The sequence below is a fragment of the Salmo salar genome, chromosome ssa11, assembly GCF_905237065.1.
Source record: "Salmo salar chromosome ssa11, Ssal_v3.1, whole genome shotgun sequence".
In the NCBI taxonomy this organism is placed as follows: domain Eukaryota; kingdom Metazoa; phylum Chordata; class Actinopteri; order Salmoniformes; family Salmonidae; genus Salmo; species Salmo salar.
Genome location: NC_059452.1, coordinates 70724377 through 70739809, shown reverse-complemented (window position 1 = coordinate 70739809; position 15433 = coordinate 70724377). Strand labels below are relative to the sequence as shown.

The following is a 15433-nucleotide window of genomic DNA, read 5'->3' as shown; positions in this document are numbered from 1 at the left end:
ACCAGCTATAGTGACATCCTGATGGACTGTGACTGTGAGACTGGGATCCTGCAGTTCATCACTGAGTTGATTTTTTTTTGATGAGTCATCATGCCTCTGTGAGGAGTGACGGACACACACACACACACACACACACACACACACACACACACACACACACACACACACACACACACACACACACACACACACACACACACACACACACACACACACACACACACACACACACACACACACACACACAAAGAAATATGTCTACGAAATGGCATTAAAATGTGTCTCACATCCGTTCACTGTGTCTGCATTGGGACCGGATTCCCTGTATGGAAATGATTTGACAGCTAATCTTTCAAAACAACATCTATTATTTATTTATTTTAAGACATATATTGGTGCCATAAGTCGATGGTGCAACCTGTCAATGATTTTAGAAGGCGGGATGATAGTGATTTAAATCAGGGATGGGCAACTGTCCCCCCTTTTGTAGGCCTGTGGATCAATCCCCCCCCCCCCCGCTTCAGCAGTTTTTCTGTTGTTACGTCAGACACTGACAGTCACTCAATTAGTCCATGTCAGTTTACATTTTTTAAATTGGTAAGTTAGTCTAGTCAGCTATCACACTCACTCAGATATCATATTAAAAACATTTCTCTCCACTCTATGGCAAAGTGAGTGGAATTGCATGAAATGAGTTATAAAATTGCTAAAGCTTCTCTCCGCCCCATGGCAAAATGTGTAGAATTGCAGCAAAATTGCAGCTAACATTTTCTTGATTGGTAAGTTAGTCTAGCCAGCTATCTAAATGTGTAGTAACCATGGTCGAATTACAGGCTGGGGTCCCTCACTGATTTTGTTAGTCACTCTCACTCAGATAACATACAATATTAAAAACTGCAAAAATTCCTCTCCTCCTTATGGCGAAATGTGTAGAATTGCAGGAAATTGCACTTAGGGCTCCCAAAAGGCTAGGGCCAGCTCTGACTGCATGTGTGGGTATGGATGTGCGTTCACAGACCAGTGAGCAACAGCGATCCCTCATGATTAGTTCAGATTTTTTGTGGCCCCCACCCCCATCAAAGTTGCCCATCCCTGATTTAAATGGTTTCACTGTGGAGATCCGTTTACACTTGTAAGATATTTAGACACAATGCATGCCTGACTACTTCCGGAGGTGGTCAGGAAGATCTGTTCACAATCAGATCACAATGTGTCTTTTAATCATCTACACCTGTCTGAAAATGTGGGCACAATCAGAATGTGGACAAGATCAGGACTAAGGATGCATGTTAGCACCAGGTATAAATGGGGCTAGAGAGTCAACAAAGAGCCTACCATCTTAGAAAAAGGGTTCCAAAATGGTTCTTCAGCTGTCCCCATAGGAAACCCTTTTGGGTTCCAGGTAGAACCCATTTGTGTTCCATGTAGAACCCTTTGTAGAAAGGGTTCTATATCACAGGAGGTTGGTGGCACCTTAATTGGGGAGGACAGGCTCGTGGTAATGGTTGGAGAGGAACAGGTGGAATGGTATAAACTACATCAAACACATGATTTCTATTTGTTTGATGCCGTTCCATTCGCTCGTTTCCAGACATTATTATGAGCCGTTCTCCCCTCAGCAGCCCCCACTGTTCTACATGGAACCAAAAGGGTTCTACCTGCAACCAAAAAGGGTTCTTCAAAGGGTTCTCTTATGGGGACAGCCGAAGAACCTTTTAAGGTTCTAGACAGCACCTTTTTTTTCTAAGATGGTATTCCTTAGTCTCGTGACATCATCAACTGATAAGGAGAAGAGCCATACTATAGATCTAGAGAGAAATGCCAGAGAATGACGAAAGACAAGATACAGAGAGAGAGGAAGGGAGAATAGAGAAAGACAGAGGAAGTAAGAAAAAATGAGAAAGGATGAAGCCAAAAGACTTCAGAACTACCTTCACCTACTGCAGGGATGGCTACCATCCTCATCGAGAGCTACTGGAGGACAAATACAAATACTGGGTGTGCCCTGCGGGCTTTCGTTCCAGCCCTGCTCTTGCACACTATGCAGCTACTCATCAGGACATTTATTAGCTTCAGCTGTGTGAGTAGAGTTGTCCCCCAACAGAGTGTTAGGAAACACTTACTTTGTGTCTGTCCAAGGGGTTCTGCTATGTGAACTCACAATAACTATGAAGCTGAAACTATCTGCCTGAACCTATAGGAGGCCAGGTGTCCTCGCCCTGCACTCTCTGGCTACACATCAGGACACACACACGCATACATACACACATACAAACACACACAATCACACACAATCACACACTGTGGAGCTGTAATGCCATATTCCATCTCCCCTAGCGACCATGCAGAGTATTACAACACTCAGTTACTCAACTCCCCTAACAATCCCCTGTCACAACTAATCATCATATTCCATATGTTTACATGTAGCAGCCTCACAGCAGCCCAGGGGAGCTCTTGGCAGTGAGTGTGTAGGGACGGAGAGGGGGAAGAGAAGCTTTATAGGAAGTAAACGCACGGGTTCCATTTCATGCATATCTAACTGACACACCCAAACATTAATCTAGAGCAGGGAACTTTGATGGGGGGTGGGGGCTATAAAAAAATTGGAACTCATCATGAGGGCCTCAGTGGCTCGCGGGTCTGCATACCAAAATCCATACACCCACATGCAGTCAGAGCCGGGGCCTAGCCTTTAAGGGGCCCGTAGCTACATTTTGATCATCAGTGCCAGGCGCGCCAGATGCAGTATCTCAGAAACGGACGCCGTCCTGGGTGTTTAGGGTTTACAGAGAATGGTGCAACAAACAAAAAACATCCAGTCGGTCCTGTGGGTGAAAACAGCTCGTTGATGAGAGAGGTCGAGGGAGAATGGTAATAATCGCGTAACAGGCTGAGTGCAACAGCGGTGTGCAGAACGGCATCGCGAACGCACAACTCATCGATCCTTATCCCGGATGGGCTACCGCGGCAGACAACCCCACTGGGTTCCACTCCTTTCAGCTAAAATCAGGAAGAAATGGCTCTAGCAGTGGAGGATGCTCAGAGGAGGATGGATCATAATAATGACTGGAATGGAGCGAATGGAATGTCATCAAACACATGGAAACCATGTGTTTAGTGTGTTTGATACCATTCCACCCATTCCACTCGTACATATTAAACTGGCCGGTGAATGTACAGTATAACTATATATATATATATATATATATATATATATATATATATATACATCGCTCAAAAAAATAAAGGGAACACTTAAACAACACATCCTTGATCTGAATGAAATAAATAATCTTATGAAATACTTTTTTCTTTGCATCGTTGAATGTGCTGACAACGAAATCACACAAAATCAATGGAAATCCAATTTATCAACCCATGGAGGTCTGGATTTGGAGTCACACTCAAAATTAAAGTGGAAAACCACACTACAGGCTGATCCAACTTTGATGTAATGTCCTTAAAACAAGTCAAAATGAGGCTCAGTAGTGTGTGTGGCCTCCACGTGCCTGTATGACCTCCCTACAACGCCTGGGCATGCTCCTGATGAGGTGGCGGATGGTCTCCTGAGGGATCTCCTCCCAGACCTGGACTAAAGCATCTGCCAACTCCTGGACAGTCTGTGGTGCAACGTGGCGTTGGTGGATGGAGCGAGACATGATGTCCCAGATGTGCTCAATTGGATTCCGGTCTGGGGAACGGGCGGGCCAGTCCATAGCATCAATGCCTTCCTCTTGCAGGAACTGCTGACACACTCGAGCCACATGAGGTCTAGCATTGTCTTGCATTAGGAGGAACCCAGGGCCAACCGCACCAGCATATGGTCTCACAAGGGGTCTGAGGATCTCATCTCGGTACCTAATGGCAGTCAGGCTACCTCTGGCGAGCACATGGAGGGCTGTGCGGCCCCCCAAAGAAATGCCAACCCACACCATGACTGACCCACCGCCAAACCGGTCATGCTGGAGGATGTTGCAGGCAGCAGAACATTCTCCATGGCGTCTCCAGACTCTGTCACGTCTGTCACGTGCTCAGTGTGAACCTGCTTTCATCTGTGAAGAGCACAGGGCGCCAGTGGCGAATTTGCCAATCTTGGTGTTCTCTGGCAAATGCCAAACGTCCTGCACGGTGTTGGGCTGTAAGCACAACCCCCACCTGTGGACGTCGGGCCCTCATACCACCCTCATGGAGTCTGTTTCTGACCGTTTGAGCAGACACATGCATATTTGTGGCCTGCTGGAGGTCATTTTGCAGGGCTCTGGCAGTGCTTCTCCTGCTCCTCCTTACACAAGGCAGAGGTAGCGGTCCTGCTGCTGGGTTGTTGCCCTCTTACGGCCTCCTCCACGTCTCCTGATGTACTGGCCTGTCTCCTGGTAGCGCCTCCATGCTCTGGACACTACGCTGACAGACACAGCAAACCTTCTTGCCACAGCTCGCATTGATGTGTCATCCTGGATGAGCTGCACTACCTGAGCCACTTGTGTGGGTTGTAGACTCCGTCTCATGCTACCACTAGAGTGAAAGCACCGTCAGCATTCAAAAGTGACCAAAACATCAGCCAGGAAGCATAGGAACTGAGAAGTGGTCTGTGGTCCCCACCTGCAGAAGCACTCCTTTATTGGGGGTGTCTTGCTAATTGCCTATAATTTCCACCTGTTGTCTATTCCATTTGCACAACAGCATGTGAAATTTATTGTCAATCAGTGTTGCTTCCTAAGTGGACAGTTTGATTTCACAGAAGTGTGATTGACTTGGAGTTACATTGTGTTGTTTAAGTGTTCCCTTTATTTTTTTGAGCAGTGTATATATATACAGTGCCTTCGGAAAGTATTCAGTATTCAGACCCCTTGAATTTTTCCACATTTTGTTACATTACAGCCGTATTCTAAAATGTATTAAATAAATAACAAATATTCAGCAATCTATACACAATACCCATATAAGCAAAAACTGTTTTTTAGACATTTTGGCAAATGTATTAAAAAAAAACAGATATACCTTATTTACATAAGTATTCAGACCCTTGCTATAAGAATCGAAGTTGAACTTAGGTGCATCCTGTTTCTGTTGATCATTCTTGAGATGTTTCTACAACTTGATTGGAGTCCACCTGTGGTAAATTCAATTGATTGGACAGGATTTGGAAAAGCACACACCTGTCTATATAAGGTCCCACAGTTGACAGTGCATGTCAGAGCAAAAAACAAGCCATGAGGTCAAAGGAATTGTCTGTAGAGCTCCGTGACAGGATTGTGTCGAGGCACAGATCCGGGGAAGGGTACCAAAAAATGTCTGCAGCATTGAAGGTTCCCAAGCATACAGTGGCCTCCATCATTCTTAAATGGAAGTTTGGAACCACCAAGACTCTTCCTAGAGCTGGCCACCGGGCCCAACTGAGCAATCGAGGGAAAATGGCATTGGTCAGGGAAGTAACCAAGAAATCTGACAGAGTTCCAGAGTTCCTCTGTGGAGATGAGAGAACCTTCCACAAGGACAACCATCTCTGCAGCACTCCACCAATCAGGCCTTTATGGTAGAGTGTCCAGACGGAAGCCACTCCTCAGTAAAAGGCACATGACAGCCCGCTTGGAGATTGCCAAAAGGCACCTAAAGACTCTCAGACCATGAGAAAGAAGATTCTCTGGTCTGATGAAATCAAAATTGAACTCTTTGGCCTGAATGCCTAGCATCATGTACATTTTATTCATTTAGCAGACACTCTTATCCAGAGTGACTTACAGTAGTGAATGCATACATTTCATACATTTTTTCTCCATACTGGTCCCCCGTGGGACTCAAACCCACAACCCTGGCATTGCAAACACCATGCTCTACCAACTGAGCCACACGGGACCACACGGGTCATGTCTGGAGGAAACATGGCACCATCCCTACGGTGAAGCTTGGTGGTGGCAGCATCATGCTGTGGGGATTCTTTTTCAGTGACAAGGACTGGGAGACTAGTTAGGATTGAGGGAAAGATGAATGGAGCAAAGTACAGAGAGATCCTTGATGAAAACCGCTCCAGAGCGCTCAGGACCTCAGACTTGGGCGAAGGTTCACCTTCCAGCAGGACAACAACCCTAAGCGCACAGCCAAGACAACGCAGGAGTGGCTTTGGGACAATTCTTTGAATGTCCTTGAGTGGCCCAGCCAAAGCCCAGACTTGAACCTGATCGAACATCTCTGGAGAAACCTGAACATTTCTGTGCAGCAACGCTCCCCATAAAACTTGACAGAGATTGAAGGGATCTGCAGAGAAGACTGGGAAAAACTCCCCAAATACAGGTGTGCCAAGCTTGTAGCGTCATACCCAAGAAGACTCAATGCTGTAATCGCTGCCAAAGGTGCTTCAACAAAGTATTGAGTAAAGGGTCTGAATACTTATGTAAATGTGATATTTCAGTTTTGAATTTGTAATAAATTAGCAAACATTTCTAAAAACCTGTTTTTGCTTTGTGCTTAGCTCTATTCCATTTATTTTAATACTAAAAAACTCCCTGGTCATTGCCGATGACAAGCATACCCATAACATAATGCAGCCACCACCACGCTAGAATATATGAAGAGTGGTACTCAGTGATGTGTTGTGTTAGATTTGCCCAAAACATAACATTTTGTATTCAGGACATAAAGTTCATTTCTTTGCCACATTTTTTTCAGTTTTACTTTAGTGCATTATTGCAAACAGGATGCATATTTTAATTCTGTACAGGCTTCCTTCTTTTTACTCTGTCAATGAGGTTAGTATTGTGGAGTAACTATAATGTTGTTGATCCATCCTAAATGTTGTATCACAGTCATAAAACTCTGTAACTGTTTTAAAGTCACCACTGGCCTCATGGTGAAATCCCTGAGCGGTTTCCGTCCTCTCTGCCAAATGAATTAGAAAGGACACCTGTATCTTTGTAGTTAGAGGGTGTATTGGTACACAATCCAAAGTGTAATTAATAACTTCACCATGCTCAAAGGGATATTCAATGTCTGCTTTTTACATTTTAACCCATCTACCAATAGGTGCCCTTCTTTGCAAGGCATTTGAAAACCCCCCTGGTCTTTGTGGTTGAATCTGTGTTTGTAATTCACTGCTCGACTGAGGGACCTTACAGATAATTGTATGTAAGATGAGGTAGTCTACAGAGATGAAGTAGTCATAAAAAAATATGTTAAACACTATTATTGCACACAGAGTCAGTCCATGCAACTTACAGTTGAAGTTGGAAGTATACATACACTTAGGTTGGAGTCATTAAAACTCGTTTTTCAACCACTCCACACATTTCTTGTCAACAAACTATATTTTTGGCAAGTCGGTTAGGACATCTACTTTGTGCATGACACAAGTAATTTTTCCAACAATTGTTTACAGACAGATTATTTCACTTATAATTCACTGTATCACAATTCCAGTGGGTCAGAAGTTTACATACACTAAGTTGATTGTGCCTTTAAACATTATGTCATGGCTTTAGAAGCTTCTGATAGGCTAATTGACATCATTTGTGCCAATTGGAGGTTTACCTGTGAATGTATTTCAAGACCTACCTTCAAACTCAGTGCTTCTTTGCTTTACATCATGGGAAAATCAGCCAAGACCAAAAATTGTAGGCCTCCAGAAGTCTGGTTCATCCTTGGGAGCAATTTCGAAACACCTGAAAGTACCACATTCATCTGTACAAACAATAGTACGCAAGTATAAACACCATGGGACCACGCAGCCGTCAAAACACTCAGGAAGGAGACGCATTCTGTCTCCTAGAGATGAACAAACTTTGGTGCGAAAAGTGCAAATCAATCCCAGAACAACAGCAAAGGACCTTGTGAAGATGCTGGAGGAAACAGGTACAAAAGTATTTATATCCACAGTAAAATGAGTCCTATATGGACATAACCTGAAAGGCCGCTCAGCAAGGAAGAAGCCACTGCTCCATAACCACCATAAAAAAGCCAGACTACGGTTTGCAACTGCACATGGGTACAAAGATCGTACTTTTTGGAGAAATGTCCTCTGGTCTGATGAAACAAAAATAGAACTGTTTGGCCATAATGACCATCGTTATGTTTGGAGTATAAAGGGGGAGGTTTGCAAGCCGAAGAACACCATCCCAACCATGAAGCACGGGGGTGGCAGAATCATGTTGGGGGTGCTTTGCTGCAGGAGGGACTGGTGCGCTTCACAAAATAGATGGACTTATTGTGGGAAGCTTGTGGAAGGCTACCCGAAATGTTTGACCCAAGTTAAACAATTTAAAGGCAATGCTACCAAATACTAATTGAGTGTATGCAAACTTCTGACCCACTGGGAATGTGATGAAAGAAATAAAAGCTGAAATAAATTATTCTCTTTACTATTATTCTGATCTTTCACATTCTTAAAATAAAGTGGTGATCCTAACTGACCTAAGACAGGGAATTTGTACTAGGATTAAATGTCAGGAATTGTGAAAAACTGAGTTTAAATGTATTTGGCTAAGGTGTATGTGAACTTCTGACTTCAACTGATTTATGCGACTTATTAAGCATATTTTTACTCCTTAAGTTATTTAGGCTTGCCATAACAAGGGTGTTGCATACTTATTGACTCAAGACTTTTCAGCTTTCCATTTTTATTAATTTGGCAAATTTAGAAAAACGTAATTCCACTTTGACATTATGGGGTATTGTGTATAGGCCTGTGACAAAAAAATCTAAATTTAAATTCAGGCTATAAAATAACAAAATGTGGGAAAAGTCAAGGGGTGAAAATACTTTCTGAAGGCTCTGTATATAGTGCTTGTTGTTGTTTTGTTGTTGGTAAATTGATCTACGGGCAATCAGAAGTGGGGCCAGTTGCCCATCCCTGATCTCGAGAAAATGTTTTGTTTATTATACTTCTGCAACAAATACGTCAGACTATGCACGTTTATACACACACTTACTGCTAGTCTTTCTGATTTAGGATAAGGTATTGGACAAAAGGTTAAAAAAGTGTTGAGGGGGTTAGGCTCTGGACTGTCTTCAGACACTTGGCTGGTGAGGGAGACTACTCTGCAGGCCATCTGAGAGAGTAGGAGGTGAGGACATGGTTCAGGAGGACATGGTTTTAGGGGGTAGAGGGTTAGGGAGACATGAGTTGCACTCTGGATAGTGTCACTGTCTCGCCTGAGGTCAGCTGAATAACCAAGCCAATCTATGTGCTTCAGATTAGATTGCAGCCTACATACAGTAAACCCTGTGGTTTGGTAGGCATTCTGAGGGGCTAGACACATCTACCTCAGGAAACCCAATTGTTTATGGACACTGATATGTGTGTCTGTGCAATACTACAAATATCTTGAAGTCTTTAATACAGCTCACTCCCACTACTTATATATGGGCAGATATCGTAGATACGGTATTGCCAGATATGTTAGTGTACTTCATTACTTAATAAGGTAACTCTTTATTTCCTATAAGCACGGCTTGGAACACTAGAAAGGCTGTCCCTCCCTTCATTCATCCATTATCTGACCTAAAGAGTGGACTACTATTCACTCTGTAGCCCAAGACCAGACCTTGTGTTTGTAGTCCTTGGGCATTAGTCTAAACTACACTGCACACACACCCAGTGGCCAGGCATTTCCCCCCACCTCAAAGAGCCTTTATGTGACTCTCATAGTATGCGTCTCTTGGGTTAGAGAATTAATAAACTCAGGTTTATGTTAGAGAGTGAACATAGTCAGGTTTATGTTTGAGTGAACATAGTCAGGTTTATGTTAGAGAGTGAACATAGTCAGGTTTATGTTAGAGAGTGAACATAGTCAGGTTTATGTTAGAGAGTGAACATAGTCAGGTTTATGTTAGAGTGAACATAGTCAGGTTTATGTTAGAGAGTGAACATAGTCAGGTTTATGTTAGAGAGTGAACACATAGTCAGGTTTATGTTAGAGTGAACATAGTCAGGTTTATGTTAGAGAGTGAACATAGTCAGGTTTATGTTAGAGAGTGAACATAGTCAGGTTTATGTTAGAGAGTGAACATAGTCAGGTTTATGTTTGAGTGAACATTGTCAGGTTTATGTTAGAGAGTAAACATTGTCAGGATTATGTTAGAGTAAACATTGTCAGGTTTATGTTAGAGTAAACATTGTCAGGTTTATGTTAGAGATGAACATTGTCAGGATTATGTTAGAGAGTGAACATTGTCAGGTTTATGTTAGAGAGTAAACATTGTCAGGATTATGTTAGAGAGTAAACATTGTCAGGTTTATGTTAGAGTAAACATTGTCAGGTTTATGTTAGAGAGTGAACATTGTCAGGTTTATGTTAGAGAGTAAACATTATCAGGATTATGTTAGAGAGTAAACATAGTCAGGATTGTGTGTGATAGAGAATGATTTAGCCCGGGGACGAGGTTAAGTTTGAGGTTAAGTTGTATGTAAGATAATGAACATAGTCTCTTCCACCAGCGGGTTCTCTCTCTGTCAGCCTTATATATGCTTGCAATTAGCCTGGGGACAAGGTTAAGTTCATGTATGTAAGGCTCATGTGTGTAGGAAAATGAACATACTGTATTTTCAGGTTCATGTATGTCAGGACTCGTTACGAACGTTATGATGTAACAGCCTGTAGATGTTTCACCAGTCCTGGAGAGCTGATGAGAAACCTTCTGTGACTAATAGATTAACAATGAAAATGCTGGAAAAATGTACAGTACGAGGCTCAAACGGAACACAGACTCTGTTACTGGTGGGTTAGGGCTGGGTGGCTTATTTAGTCTTGGGTGGGGTATTTATGTATTTAGTCCTGGGTGGGGTATTTATGTATTTAGTCCTGGGTGGGGTATTTATGTATTTAGTCCTGGGTCGGGTATTTATGTATTTAGTCCTGGGTGGGGTATTTGTTTGAATGCAGGGCTGGTTACTTAAATGCCCATTGCAGCTATTTTTATATCAATATCAAATCCTTTCTGGGTAACAGAACCTTACTATAATAGATTTCCATTAAAATTGTCAAAGAAAAATAGCTTTTAGGAAAAAACTATTTCTCAATAAATAATTTTGCTAGGACTGTCTGGGAGTGGTCTGAGTGGGGAGGGGAACATGGAAAACTAGCTGTTATTGGCAGCGAGGTTTGGAAATCTCTTTGTTATTGGTCTATTTACGAACGTCACTAGGCAGGCCAAAACTCCGTCCCACCACAACAGGCTGAAATCTCAGGTGGTCTTTTCAAACAGCTCTTACACCATAAGGGCATTATCATCATTTTCACAATTCCACAGTATTATTCCAACCTTATAGTGTGGAAATATAAAACACAGGGAAATCACATTTTTGAGTACACTGAGCCTTTAAATATGCAGCATCACAAGCAGAGCAGTCAGAAGCTTGTTGCATAATGAATATATTTTCCCCCACGGTGAGAGTGGTGGGTTCAAACAGGTCCACACACACACACATACACACTAATTAGTGCCTCTGCAGGTTTTGACGCCACTCTCACATCCCCGTGGATCCTACAAAGAGCCTTCAGTATAGAATATACTGGGTCTGTGATGACTTGACTGGGTATCGTCGATGCTGGCACCAGTAGAGACCAATAAAGACGAACACTTTCACCTCTGATGCAACAGTCATCTCTAAGGGCAGCTGTGGACACCAGAGACACTGGACCATGGACATTTGAGAGCTTCGAAAAGCTCCAATTCACTCACCATTTTACTTCCTTACTTAGGCACATTGCTCCTCGGGGGAGCAGAGGCCATCAACCACTCCTCTCCATCTCTCTCTGTGTCACATTTACTCTCACCAGTCCTGACCCCAACCCTGACCTCTACCCTCTTCCTTCCAGTAATATACTCACCCCTTCCTTAAAACCTCACTCGTATCCTCCTCACCCCTATCCTCCTCACCTTACCCCTGCCGACACCCATCATTCCAACACTCACCCCATCCTTAACCCTCACCCCTGTCCTCCTCACCTTACCCCTTACCCCTACCTATACCCATCATTCCAACACTCACCCCATCCTTAACCCTCACCCCTGTCCTCCTCACCTTACCCCTTACCCCTACCTACAGCCATCATTCCAACACTCACCCCATCCTTAACCCTCACCCCTATCCTCCTCACCGTACCTACACAGACCCATCTATCATAACCTCAAACAGACACGTTAATATATTTCACTCCCACCACCACACTTAAGGGAACCCCATCCAAGAAGTTAATGTAGTTTGGCCTCCCCTGCAAGGCACTTCTGAAGTAGGGGGACGGGGGGTCAGTCTGCATACCTCCCCCCCTAGTCTACCCCCATGGGGACACTGCCAGGAAGAGGGTCAGAGGGGAGAGTTCAAGGTTCAACGTGGCTCACTACAGAATGGGAACAGGATAGGGCTTAATTCTTTAAGACACATTCTGACTACTCACTAATGGAGTGTTAGTGTGTGTCCCACTGTCCACCATCATTAAACTCTAACAGAGATTACCATCTGGTTTGAATCGCTTTATTCCACCAGAGGGCGTTGATAAAATAAAATATCTATAACAGATTCATAGACTGGAATCACACTGTCAATCAAAAGATTGACTGAAGTTGAACTGAAGTTGTTATGGGATGCCAGAGATGCCTGATTATTGATACAAAAAGTTAACGTTGGACTTCTCTTACTTTTAATGACTGGATGTATTTAATGTTATCCCCCTGGGGGTTCAGATGAAGTCATTATATAAAGTGACTACTAAATAATGCATGTTTTGAAGTGGATCAGTGGGACAATTGTCTACTTTTATAGCACTGCTGAGAAACACATGTTGAAGCTTTCCCTCAAAAGGTCTTTGATTACTGTTTTTAATTGTCCACCAAGGAAATGTTGGAAAAGTTGTGTCCTTCCACCAGCTGTTGCTAAAATAAATCCTGGGGAACACACACACTCGCACGCACGAATGCATGCGCACGCACGCACACACACACACACACACACACACACACACACACACACACACACACACACACACACACACACACACACACACACACACACACACACACACACACACACACACACACACCCTGCATCAGTACGGTAGATTGTAAATTCCCTCCCTCCTTCGGTACAAGAGAATCCTCTATTCACAAGGTAAATAGAGAGACGCATTATTAATTGATACCATTACACACACGCGCACACACACACACACTCTGCTCTAATGTTCGTCTAACCAGCTGTTTCCTCCATGTCGTTAAAGTGGGCCCTGTGTGTGTGTGTGTGTGTGTGTGTGTGTGTGTGTGTGTGTGTGTGTGTGTGTGTGTGTGTGTGTGTGTGTGTGTGTGTGTGTGTGGTCAACCAGCAGAGTGGCTGGGGAGTCCAGTGAATTAGGGGAGTGAGCGTCAGGGCAATGTTTGTTTGTGTGTGTGTGTGTGTGTGTGTGTGTGTGTGTGTGTGTGTGTGTGTGTGTGTGTGTGTGTGTGTGTGTGTGTGTGTGTGTGTGTGTGTGTGTGTGTGTGTGTGGCTGTTAGACCAACAGTCTCTCTCTCTGTGTGCGTTTCTCTGATGTGAGACTGAGTGGCTCCACTCTGCCCAGGGTCTCTGTAGCCCCCCATCTGACACACACACACACACACACACACACACACACACACACACACACACACACACACACACACACACACACACACACACACACACACACACACACACAGGTCTGTGGCCCCCACTGTCCCCTGCTGAAAAGGATGCCTGTCGACTCTCTGTAGTGACAGAATGTTCTTTTTGGGGAAGCAGGCTCCGGACACACACACACACACACAAATTGCCCTGACTCTCGCTCCCCTATTTCACTGAACTCCCCAGCCACTCTGCTGGTTGACCACAAATAAGCTGTTGAAGTAGGATCAACCAGCCCCACAGACAGCCAGCGATTGAGCAACTTCATATGGAAAACAGAAACATGTATTCAGTCACAAAACTTTCGTTTAAAAACCACAAAACAATCAGATATCCACTCATAGATATCCACTCATACTTGCGTGAGACGCTGGTTGTTGTTTTGATAGTCCTGTCTCATTCCATCTCACTAACATGCATCATGGGGATTGTTGCCAAAATGCAGGAAAGCTATATTTCTTTAATCCTAATAACAATCCCTTAACTATTCTATCCACGCATTTAATTGGTCAACAACCATCCTTCCCACCGCCAACTTCCATTCCTCCCAGCCTTAGAGAGAGAGATGGGGAGAGAACGGCACTCAGAGACGTACGTCAACACTGTACACCACGCATATGTGAACTAACAGTACATGTACTGTCACTCTAATATCAATGGAATAACAATAACTAGAAATAACTTTATTTCTACGTAATTTCAATCAACCTCAATAAATCAATGTTAGAAAGTGAGCCTAGGTATTTTCTAATCAAAGTGGAAGTAACTATTTTCCCTTTCTCAGTCTTTATGGTATAAAAAAAAAAACACCTATTCAAAAAGTGCAGTTTGTTACAGTTGTTCTTCTGACTTATAAGAAATCTGTACACGCTACCAGCACTAAAATGCTAGCCAAATATTCCATAATAATAGCCTATGTTATTACACTAAATGTTACACTTCGAAACAGTAGAGAAAAATAAGTCTAATAAGACATAGCTGTTACCGTATAACTTTTCCAGCTGTGCGACGAGGTGATTTTTCCAGTTGCGAATGATTGCACCTCGCAGCTCGGCGCGACCTGGGAGGAACCACGCAACTAGCTAAGCAACAAGAAATGAACACATGAAGAAGAAGAAAAAAAAATCTCGAAGTTGCTTCTTCTTATTGCTGCTAGTCAAACAAGCGTCTCTTGTGAGAGCAGCGGGCTATTTCAGGTGTGGCTGTGTAGCGTTCTTCCTTGGCTCTACCTATATAACCGCTCAGTAGACTTCCTTCCAAGTCCCGTTTCTGGACCACTCCGAGCTGCAGGGGCGAATGTCCCAGTCCCACAGCGCAGGTGATGTTTTCTAAAAGTGTGATGGAATAAACTAAAAATGTGCTCTATATAAAATGGGAAATCAATCTTTGGAATATAGCCTACAAATTGCATATACACATCAGATTAACTTTTGACACATCAGAATTTATCAGCGGCATGAATTCCAGATAAAAATCCATATTGCACAATATGTGGTGACATGCTGACTTGTGGTTTGAGAATGTCCCCCCTCCTTCCCCGCTACCCCTCCTCCCTAGTCCCTTCAACCCCCTCTACCCTAGGCTCGTGGCCAAAAATGAACCGCTTTAATTTTGTAGATACCCCTACCCGAGGTATAACAAAGCACAACCATGTTTTTCCATCTCTATAAGGTCTCCCATTATATGAAATGGATGGTTGTATAGAAATATGTTACTACAAAAGTGTTTCAATTGACAGATATTGTGACACACCCCCTGAACTCAAACAGGCCACATAAGCCCATGTAACCCAATATTGCAAGCTCT

At 43.4% G+C, this 15433-nt stretch overlaps 1 protein-coding gene across 2 annotated transcripts in view; it reads right to left on the bottom strand.

Annotated features, from left to right (window-relative positions):
• hapln1b (hyaluronan and proteoglycan link protein 1b) overlaps positions 1-15130 on the bottom strand; it is a 35470-nt gene extending 20340 nt beyond the window's left edge. Inside the window, exon 1 of one of the 2 annotated variants that reach the window (XM_014128298.2) lies at positions 14613-15130. The gene's annotated coding sequence lies outside the window, so the exon portion shown is untranslated. Of the gene's footprint in view, positions 1-13985; positions 14006-14612 lie in introns of those variants that run through there. The other variant, XM_045689900.1, reaches the window with a different exon arrangement.
• Between the last annotated feature and the right edge of the window lie 303 nt (positions 15131-15433).